Here is a 12,199-nt window from a genome sequence, read left to right on the forward strand (position 1 = left end):
CAAGCCTACAATCTTACTTCAACACTCCAACTTCACTTCACCATCAATGCATTTGGCTCTTCTTCATTAATGCATTTCAAGAAGTCTTCATCCCCATCTTCATTAAAAATTCGAATCCCCCCTAATCCGTGCCATTAATTAAGTTTTTTCTCACTTAATTGCACTTAATCTTTACTTACATATATCCTTTAAGTCATTAACTTAATGACAACTCACCACATGCCATCTCTCTAGCTTTCTCACTCTTCAAATGCTCTCCAAGACTTGAAGAAACCGCAACAAACTTCAGCAAAGCAAAACCAAGCAAGAACACCAAAGACTTAAGTCGGAATCATGGTATTTACCTTCTCGGCTTAAATCCAAACTTCACCAAACTTTATGTCCCACATGTTTTCGACCCTCTCTATCCATTTCCGAGCTTACATTTTAATTTTGAAGCCTCCAACCCATCGGAAAACCTCAGTACATAACCGAACAGAAAAACTGCCCTTCACGGGTCAAAACTTCCAACTTGGGTTTCAAGGCCTTCCAGGTCGGTTTGAGTTGTCAAAACCCATAAAAAAAAAAAACCTCCCCACACAATCCTAGGGTGTCAAGGAGTCGAGAAATCCAAGAAAAACCTGTTAGCTTTAGCCTAGCACGAAGAAACAGCCCAACTGCCCAGTCAGGTCGAAATTTCTGACTATCCATGCGGTCTTCTTGCAGATCGGGTCGATCCGAGACTCTTTTCACAAAACGACCACCACAATCACCTTCGGAGGTCAGTTAGGAGTCAGGAGCCACTGGCCTTGCCTCAAAATTCCATCGGGAGACACCGTGGTGACGTCCGACCCGAAAACTGCCCGGTTAGGTCTGTTTTCTAGACGTACTCTGTTTTCTGTGATCTTTACAGGGCTATACAGATCAACCCGATAGGTCTGGAACCAAATGACAACCATAGCCACCTCCAGGAGTCTCTTAGGAGTCATGAGCCACTGGCCTTGCCTCAAAATTCCGTCGGGAGACACCGTGCAGAAGTACGACCCAAAAACTGCCCAGTTGGGTCTGTTTTCCAAATGTACCCTGTTTTATGTGATCTTTACAGGGCTATACGGATCAACCCAATAGGTCTAGAACTAAATGAACACCACAGCCACCTACGGGGGTCTCTTAGGAGTCGGGAGCCACTGACCTTCCATCAAAATTCCATCGGGAGTCACCGTGGTGACCTCCGACCCGAAAATTGCCCAGTCTGTTCGAGACAGCTTCCAGTTATGTCTGTTGCGCCTGTTCGAATCTGTTCAACGAAAAATAGCCCAAAACCGACCCACCAAAGGTCCAACTCGACTTTTTACAGTCCCATCCCATATCCTGGGACTAGGTATGACCATTCCCGACTTAAAGGAGCTATGACTTTTACATTTTTATTGTGTTTATGGGGGTTATAAGGGGTTTTATGCATGTTTCACTTCCAAGTTTTAATCTTTATGCAATTTCCATGTTATATCATGCATGTTTATCATCATTTAACGTGCTAGCATGTCGAGAAATGTTTAAATCGAAGTCGATGAAACCATATCTACCCGGAAAAGCCGAGATACCTCTCGGATTAACCTCTTGGAGAGGTAACCGAGGGTACTCTTGACCTTTTCGGGTCAAGACCGGTTTCCTTGCCCCGATTTGAGTTGTTTCCCGAATCTTTATGTGTTCCCGCATCCATGGAGTCGGTATTATTTTATCGATTCCAGAAATAATGTGTTTGTGCATGTTTGTATGTTTAAATGAGTTTTTCAAGCTCATGGCGATATCGACTTTATTAAATACGTTTTATTTACCGTATTTAACGTTTGAACATGCGAGAAATAGTCGAAATTGGGTTAAAGAGAATGCTTGAAACCTGAAACGGGTCAAGTAAACCTACGGCTATTCCTAAGAGGAAAGAGCCGAGAGTTCTTTGACCTTATTCGGGTTAAGAACGGTCTCTTTACCTCGATGAAATCCATTTCTCGGATTTTGTGCAAATTGGAAAATTTCAATATTGTCGTAAATCCCGCATGCTAACCACTTTAAAACATTGTTTTTAAAGTAAAATGCATGAATTCATATATCAGTGACTCTTTCGGGGCCATTTGGGTTCCGAGGGTATTTTGGTCATTTTGACCAAATTATCCTCGACCTTCATGGACTCGTCTTGGTCGCCGTGTCATGAATTGTTTTCATGAAATTAAGCTTTTCGGGTACTCAAACTCCATTCAATGGATCAATCCATGATCGGTCTGATTGTCTGTAACTTGCACATTTACTGCATTCGGCATTTAATTTTAAGCTGTAAATTCACAAACTGGTTAATCGGGACGCTCACATGATTAAACCCACTTAACACTGACAACTTTTGCATGAATTGATAATTAACTGATAACTCGCGTCGATGAGTTGTCAAATGACGTTAATGCCCTTTTCAAAGCTTGTCCATTTCAAAACCTAAAATGCGCAATCCGATGTAGCATGGACGTCTAGAAAGGACTTGTGTGTCTCAACTTGTGTTTTTACCTGATTTCAGGTAACTCAGGTCGAGATACAGAAGATCTTTCTAGATCACTTCTGGTTAGATCAACTGGTTCTTTGGTTTTTTCGGGGTTCTTGCACAATCCTAGACGATCCAGGGAATTGGTCGACACCAGCTATAGGCCGAAGTGGCCCACACTGCGATGTTTCCCTTTTCTGAAAACAATTTTCAAATAAAGGGCAAAATCATCTTTTTACAATTCAGCGACACCCCTAGAGTTAGCTTGACAGAAACATTACAGTATCAGGATAAGAATAGGCTACCTATTCAGGTGAGGGTTCATCTGCGAAGCCTTTTGTTATCCACTAATGAGTTTTTGTCATCCTATCGTAGACTCGGGTAACTAGGACGGTTATCTCTGTCACAAAACATGCAAAATGCTGATTAATCATTGATTTGACCTAACCAAACATTACATAATGGTTAAGGGGAACTCTAGGTTCCAAATCTAAAGTCAAAACACGAGTTTGGTGAATTCAGTGGAATTTCAGTGTCACAATACAGAATAACTGTTAAAGCAATCCACACACATGAGATTTGACTCTATTTGTCAAGTTCTCAAAGCAAAGCCGAATGCAAAAAAATGATCTACACACGTTTGCTTGTTTAGCATATGGCATTTGCTTGCAAAATACCCCTAGGTTAATAACTTGTTAATCCAGGTAAACTCGGCAATAACAAACACATTGTCTGCAATATGCATGTTTTTTGTTACTTTTCGGCTATTGCTTGTCCATGCGAGTCAAGCCCGACCCATAGGACGCATTGCACTTAGGGTTCAACGCCCTAACCATCAGTCACGAGGTCCAACGCCCTATTCACTAAGAGCGTATTTGAATTTCAGTTTTCGGTGTTTCCCTGAACTCACGGTGAGTTGGAGCAGAATAATAACCGAACGTAAACTGATTGGGATTCGATCATTTGTAATTTATATTTATTGTTTTTCTGAGAGCATTGTAAGGAATTTATTTTGTACATTCATTCTGTAAAAATCTCAACTGATCAGTGAACGGTCTGAGAGTCGAACCAATCGAATCAGTCCAATGCTTGCCTAGACAAAAGTAAACCCAATATCTCGTGGTTCCGGTTCACGCAAGAATTCAAAAATCATAGTTTGATGAAGTGTACCGCAAGATTGTGAATCGATTCCCCGACATACGAGCCTACTTCTTTCTCGGCTTCCCAACCGACATTATTTAGTTCACCGAATTTTCGGTGTCAAAACATGTAAGCTGAGCGCAACTTAATTCACGCGGTAAATGATTAAAAAATGCAAGCCTAGCAAACCAGAGTACCGAAATGACGTGCGGATATAGGCCTGCACGTAACGTGAACTCCCGAACACAGACTTTCCAGTTCCGTACAGACCAATGCCTTAGCAAAACTTGGTGTTCCATACCCCTAGACCCGGGTAACTTATCGGCCATCGACCTTCGGGTCGTAAAATGATAAGTGATGACTCATTCTCACCCGTGTCCGTCACGCATCCCCGGGAAGGTTGACACTCCTAGGCCGCGCGATTCAAAAGCGCATGCGGGCCCCGACGAGAGTCCACATTCGGGTTCGTACAGCTTGGCGACTCCACTGGGACATACTTAGTGGGTTCGGACTCGTTCCCATTTGCTTTGCTTGATTGTTTATTTGTTGCTTTCCGCAATTTCCCGCTTATCTACTTTCCGCACTTTTATTTAAAGCACTTGCATTGCATATCACGCTAGCACTAGGTACTTGTGGGTCGTATCCCACGACCGGTAATAGGAACCCAGGTTAGACAGGGGTTCGAAGTAGGGGTACGGTGCTCAGTTCGACTGCCGCTTAGGCCTTGAAAAGAATCCCGCCTGATTTCAAGGAATTGACACCCTTGAGTTAGGGGCCCCCATCCCTAGTTAGAGGTTTTTTCCAGTAGCACTGAAACCATGCATAAACAGGGACCGTCATGCAGGACCAAAATTGCCGTCGTGCCGTCAACCGACCCAAAGTTGAGTCTTTGAGTCAGCCCTTAGTTTTTTTTAGCGGGCCTTTTGCTGTTTTTCACAAAGAGCGATGTACATTGTAATAGAAACAATTATAGTTTTACTTTTCTGCCCTTGCATGCATATTTTCAAAACAACCTAGGACATTGCATTGGTTCTATTTTAAACGTTGAACCGATAGTCCTTTCCATTTAGGTAAGGATGGTTCATCCAACTCTTTGTCTGGTCTCGACCGCATCGTGTCGTCGGACCAGTAGATCAACTGCAGGAAAGAATGATTCGACCGACCAACCAGGCTTACATCCGTAACATCATACGTAGCTTATAGCTTCTCGGTGATCACCACATCGACCAAACGTTCCTGAGAACAGCTATCGAGAGCCTAGACAGAGAGATAGCACGGTTGAACGTTATGCTGGACTGGACGTCGGCAAAGGCGTGAAAGGTCTCCCATCCCTAGAACTAGTCGTCGGCAGCATTTTCGCGCCGTCTTGTCCTACGTAACGCTCAATCAGCTGCCAAGCACGATGGATTGTCGATTCAATGTTCAGATTCATTTTAAAATCAAACGAGCCATTTTTGTAAATCGAGGAATTTGAATCGAATCAAGCAATGGCATTAGCGTTTTGAAATTCATGCATCTCATGCATTTTATTTATCATTGGATCGGCGCTTTAATTTTTCAGCAGCATTTTGCAACCGTATTAACATACTCATTGGTACAGGTACTCACAATTGGCGTCACATTGGTACCCTACCCGCGCGCGTGTATGGATGGCGGAAGAACACCAACCCACGATTTCCGAGGAGGTTACTCCACCGATTCTGACTTACTCTCAACTGTCCACAATGAACGCCACTCCGCCTCCACCAATTCTGGCGGGCGCACCAACTACATATTCAGGCGCCCTTTCGGTGCATCTCCCGCCACCGACAGCACAGACATCATCCAACTTTGGTGATTCTGCGCGCATTATTAAGCTAGAGAGCATGGTCAATTAGTTGGCAGCCAACATGGCCACCAACATGATAGAGCTTATGGCCTTGCTCAGAGATCAAAACTGGGCTTCTTCGAGCTACATTCCACCTCCGGGGCAAAGGTCAATGGTTGATCCGAACCCAATGGTCCCGCTGACCTTCGTTTCGGAAAGTAAAGAGGCGCCCATGTCAGCAGTTATGCACGTACCGGCGGTGTACCCGGTCACTGACCCCTTACCGCCACCGCCTGCTCCTACGGCTGTCCCTTTGCCACTTGCAACTTTTCTATCGGCAAATTCGGCTATGCAAGCCCCGCCACTATTAGCCATGCCGGTTCAATCTCCAGTTTACACAGTTCTTCCGCCAACAGTCCCTCCAATGATGAGCACCCTTGCTCTTGTTCACATCGTTGAGCCTTTTCTTGTCCAAGCTCCACAACCCTACATAGGCTTTTCCTACCAAGCTCCATCGCCTCTAAATATTCCTCCCCTTGAACCCGGCATGCCTACTCAGGCGGCCTCTGCAACTACATCGGTAAATTTTCTCCCCGAAACGAAGAATAAGCAGGAGATGAGATTGAAGAAAATGGAGGAGACCATCAAGGCTCTCCAAGCAGGTGGGTCCCACTTTGATTACGGTGACGGTGACTGGAATCTATTCCCGGGCATGCGATTGACCCCCGAAGATCAAGATTCCAGATTTCAAGAGGTATGACGGGAGGACCCACAGCATCATCTTCGCCATTATCAAAGCAAAATGATGCAGTACTGGGATTATGAGGAGTTTATCATCCAGACATTCCAAGACAGTCTCACCGGATCAGCACTCGACTGGTTCATGACGCTAAGAGTCGCTGACATTCCCACCTAGACTGACCTCTCCCAGAAGTTCTTCGACTAGTACAGGTTCTTTGCGGAGACACTCCCTACTCTCCTAGACCTCAGCATGATGGAGATGATGCTAGTTTCATGGGGCGCAACGGAAGCAAAAAAGGAACAGAAATTCAAAATTTCCTACCCGTGAAACTAATTCCAAGACCTACTAGAAGAATAAGAGTAAATAAAAGCGTACCTGGAATATTTAAAATTGTCGACTGAGCGTCCCACGCGTGACGCCTCTACCGGTATCCACACCGACTTTGTCGACGAGTCTTCGAGATCGGTTGTGCTAGCGACCAACACTTGAAAGAAACACTGATGCGACACCCGAAATTTTCAGACTAATAGACCTAATTTGAGTTGAACAATTCAACCCAAATTATATATATATTTTATATGCATACACATATATGCACGCACACATATATGTATCAGCACATATAAATATATGTGTGTGTTTTATATTCATCCCTTTAGCAGTATATATCTATATATATAGAGCTTGGGGGGGAGCTTTTCAAGTCCCCAAACCGGTGTGGGACAAGAGGAATTAAGAATTCCAAATTGCCATGTGTCCTCACATGGATCGTGCATCAATTGTGTCCATTTAATCTAATAAATCGAGTCTAATTAATCGACAAATTTAATCTCATTAAATTTCCGATTAATCGGTCGCACCATAAATCATCTAATCTCTATTAGACAATTTTATCATTTCAAAATATCTCGTCAATTTAGTCGTAGTGTGTGACCCTGTAGGTTCCCAATTACGTTGATAGTAATATCGAAATCTCTATTTCAATATTATAAACAGTGAGCGGCATCTAGCAATGCATCACTGTTACTCAAGTAATCGGAAAGTCAATTTCTCGACAAACCTCGTGACCTATATTACCGTGTAATATAATCCATTGTCCTCTATATCTCTATTAAGCCCAAGGCATGGTCGATGACATCCTTGTATGGATCAATATCTCTCTTTCTTGGTTTACCAGATAAGTCTATCAGAACAAATGAGCTCGATATCGTTATATCGACTCATTTGGGTATGCATACACTTTTGGACTTATCCACCAAGTGGCCGTGAGATATCGCTCCCGTTTCATAGGAGGGAAAAATCCTATCTCAGTCACTCACATTTCTCTCCATGCTCTGTGATATACCCAATAACTGTCTTTATAACCAGCCTGTTACGGTAGCGTTTGACAGTATCAAAGTATATGACATTACATGTAGGAATCCATGGTGACCTCAAGTCAAAGGACCATTACACTATAGTCACTTTGAGATATGCTAATGACAGTCACGTAACAACCCATGTAGCAATCTCATGGCGAGTCAGTCCAATACACATTACTCTTAATGTATACATGTGGTGTGATTTGATATCTCCATATCCATGACCTGTGACACTTAGTCATCAATCTACACCCACACTAGTCTAACCATATTATCGTTGTCCTAATTAACGATAATACTTTGACTATGGACATTCAGGAATAATGTTCGGTAATTATAGGATCTCACAATCAAGTCACACTTGATGCCTATTGAACATACTATTCCAAGGACATTATTGTGTAAAATCAAATTTAGCGCAATCTACACAATAACAGAAATGCCTCGTTTTATAATGAAATAGATATCATATTACAGAACTGATTATAGATTGCCTCTAGGGCATACATCAATTCCCAACAATCTCCCACTTGCACTAGAGCCAATCTGGCATCTGTGTAATGCCAATAGATCTAGTGTGAGCCTCGTGCTTGCGCTGCACAAGAGGCTTCGTAAGTGGATCTGCGAGATTCTCATCTGTTGGTATTCTGCATATCTTCACATCTCCTCTGTCGATAATATCACGAATGAGATGGAAGCGCCTGAGTATATGTTTGGATCGCTGGTGAGACCTGGGTTCCTTAGCTTGCGCAATGGCTCTATTGTTGTCACAATAGAGATCAACTGGGTCTACGATGCTAGGAACCACAGCAAGTTCTGTCACGAACTTCTTGATCCAAACCGCCTCTTTTGCAGCGTTAGAGGCAGCAATATACTCGGCCTCTGTGGTAGAGTCGGCTACTGTCTCCTGTTTGGAACTCTTCCAACTCACAGCACCTCCATTCAGGCAGAACACATACCCTGACTGCGATCTACTGTCGTCCTTATCGGTCTGGAAGCTAGCATCGGTGTAACCTCTTACAACGAGCTCTTCTTCGCCTCCATATACCAAAAACATCTCCTTAGTCCTTCGTAAGTACTTAAGGATGTTCTTTACTACGATCCAATGTCTCTCACCTGGATTTGATTGGTATCGACTCGTCATACTCAAAGCATACGAGACATCGGATCGAGTGCATAACATAGCATACATGATGGATCCAATAGCCGACGCATATGGAATCCTATTCATGCGGTCCCTATCCTCTCGAGTAGAAGGACTCTGAGCCTTCGAAAGGCTTATGCCATGTAACATAGGCAGCGACCCTTTCTTAGAATCCTGCATGCTAAAACGCCGAAGCACTTTATCTATGTATGCACTCTGACTTAGGCCAAGCAGTCTCCTGGATCTATCTCTATAGATCCTAATACCTAGCACGTAGGTAGCTTCGCCTAAGTCCTTCATAAAGAAACACCTTCCCAACCAAGTCTTTACAGACTGTAGGGAAGGAATGTCATTCCCTATCAGAAGTATGTCATCTACATATAACACCAGGAAGATTATTATGCTCCCACTAACCTTCTTGTAAACACAGGGTTCATCTTCATTCTTGATGAAACCAAACTCTTTGATTGCATCATCAAAACGAAGATTCCAGCTCCTAGAAGCTTGCTTCAGCCCATAAATAGACCGTTGTAACTTACAAACCTTTCTGGCACTATGTGGATCGACAAAACCCTCAGGTTGTGTCATATACACATCCTCGAGGAGCTTCCCATTCAGGAAAGCAGTTTTGACATCCATTTGCTAGATCTCATAATCATAATAAGCTGCAATTGCAAGCAAGATCCTTATGGATTTAAGCATAGCCACCGGGGAAAAAGTTTCGTCATAGTTAACACCATGAACTTGTCTGAAACCTTTTGCCACAAGTCGGTTCTTAAAGGTAATCACATTACCGTCCATGTCAGTCTTCTTTTTGAAGACCCACTTATACCCAATGGGTTTTGCCCCTTCAGGTGGATCAACCAAAGTCCATACTTGGTTAGTGTACATGGACTCCATCTCAGATCTCATGGCCACCAGCCATTTCTCAGAGTCAGGGCCTATTACGGCTTCCACATAGGTTGTAGGCTCATCATCATCTATGAGCAATACGTCATTATTTTGAGTCACGAGAAATCCATATCTCTCGGGCTCATGACGTATCCTACTAGACCTGCGAGACTCCTGTGTCACATGTGCAGAAGATTGTGCCACAACACCTTATGGTACTTGCTCTGCAACCTCACCCGTCGATTGGTCAATGTCATTTTGTGGTAGAACTTCCCCAAGTTCTAATTTCCTCCCACTAGTTCCTTTGGAGAGAAACTCCTTCTCAAGGAATACCGCAGTTCGAGGAACAAACACTTTGCCCTCGATGGGATTATAGAAATAGTATCCTCAAGTTTCCTTAGGATACCCCACAAAGTAACATTTGTCCGATTTAGGGCCAAGTTTATCTGAAGACAATCTCTTCACATAAGCTTCGCAACCCCATATCTTTAGAAAACACATCTTGGGACGCTTCCCATACCACATCTCATATGGTGTCCTTTCAATTGATTTCGACGGAGCATTGTTTAATATGAGAGCAGCTGTCTGTAGAGCATATCCCCAGAAGGAGTCAGGTAAGTTTGCATGACTCATCAAAGATCGAACCATATCTAATAAAGTTCAATTCCTCCTCTCAACTACACCATTCCATTGTGGTGTTCCAGGTGGAGTCAGTTGAGATAAAATCCCACACTGTTTAAGATAGTCAGCGAACTCATAGCTCAAATATTCACCTCCTCGATCTGATCAAAGAACTTTAATGCTCTTACCCAACTGATTCTCCACTTCATTCTTAAATTCCTTGAACTTTTCAAAGGATTCATATTTGTGTTTAATCAAATACACATATCCAAATCTACTGAAATCATCAGTAAATGTAATGAAGTAGAGATACCCACCTCTAGCAAGCTTGTTCACTGGTCCACATACATCGGTATGTATGAGAACCAGATGATCACTAGCTCGCTCACCTTTTCCGGTAAAAGGGGCCTTAGTCATTTTCCCCATTAAGCAAGGTTCGCATGTCTCGATTGATTCTAAATCAAACGAGTCCAGTAATCCATCCTTATGGAGTCTAGAGATGCGATTCTCGCTAATATGGCCTAAACGACAATGCCAGAGGTAAGTCGGGTTCGAATCATTAGATTTGAGCCGTTTGGTTTCCACATTATAAATAGGCGTATCTAGATCAAGAACATACAGACCATTACTTAAATGTGCACTGCCATAATATATATCATTCATGTACATAGAACAATACTTGTTCTTGATAGTGAAACAAAATCCCTTCTTGTCCAAACAAGAAACAGATATTATGTTTCTACTAATAGCAGGTACATAATAACAGTCGTTAATATCTAATACTAGCCCAGTAGGCAAAACTAGGTGATAAGTCCCTACAGTTAATGTAGCAACTTTTGCTCCATTTCCAACTCGTAGGTCCACCTCGCCCTTTGCCAACGATCTACTGTCATTTAGGTCTTGCATATTTCCACAAATATGAGCACCACACCCGGTATCTAATACCCAAGATGTAGAAGTAGTAGATACATTGATCTCTATAACATGGATACATGAAGTGGAAGTCTCACTTCCCTTCTTCTTCTTCAACTCCTCCAGGTATACCTTACAATTCCGCTTCCAATGTCCAGTGTTGCCACAATGGAAGCAGTAATCATTCTTCGCCACCTTGGCTTTAGGCTTCAACGCACCCAAGTCATACTTGGATGCACCTTTAGCCCTCTTGCCTTTACTCTTGCCCTTGCCCTTTCTTTTGGTCCCCTGGACCATTAGAACGGACGTCCCCTTGCTGATATCATGCTCAGCTGTTCTCAACATGTTAAGCAGTTTAGGCAATGGTTTATTGTAGTCATTCATATTATAGCTCATGATGAACTGACTATAACTGCTGGGCAGCGACTGTAGGACTAAATCTGTGGCCAACTCTTGACCCAGAGGAAATCCCAGTCTTCCCAGAGTCTTGACGTACCCAATCATCTTGAGTACATGAAGACCCACCGGGCTACCCTCAGTCAACCTTGCCTGAAAAAGTGCTTTAGAGATCTCGAATCTCTCATGTTGGGCCTGCTCTTGATAGAGCTGCCCGAGATGCACGATCATATCGTACGCCTTCATGTTCTCGTGTTGCTTCTGAAGCTCCGAGTCCATGGTGACTAACATGAGACATCCGACGTTTACGGCATCATCATGATGCTTACTATAAGCATCTCTCTCAGCTTGGGGGGCATCGTCAGGTGGTGGCGCAAGAAGAGGTTGCTCTAAGACATATAGCTTCTTTTCTTGGGTGAGAACAATTCTCAAGTTTCGATACCAACCAAGGAAATTATTCCCTGACAGTTTGTTCTTATCAAGGACGGATCGCAAACAGAAAATACTAGAAGTGCTCCCTGCCATGGTAACTACCACAGAAATATGCAAAATAAGTATTATGACACTACAATATTTAATGAGGACTTTATTAAATATTGCTCCCACTATTTATATCAAATCAATGACCTTGAACATTGATTCAGAGAATATTATTCTCATAGTAGTTCAAGATCCATATCTC

This window comes from Punica granatum, chromosome 1 (genome assembly GCF_007655135.1).
Source record: "Punica granatum isolate Tunisia-2019 chromosome 1, ASM765513v2, whole genome shotgun sequence".
NCBI lineage: Eukaryota > Viridiplantae > Streptophyta > Magnoliopsida > Myrtales > Lythraceae > Punica > Punica granatum.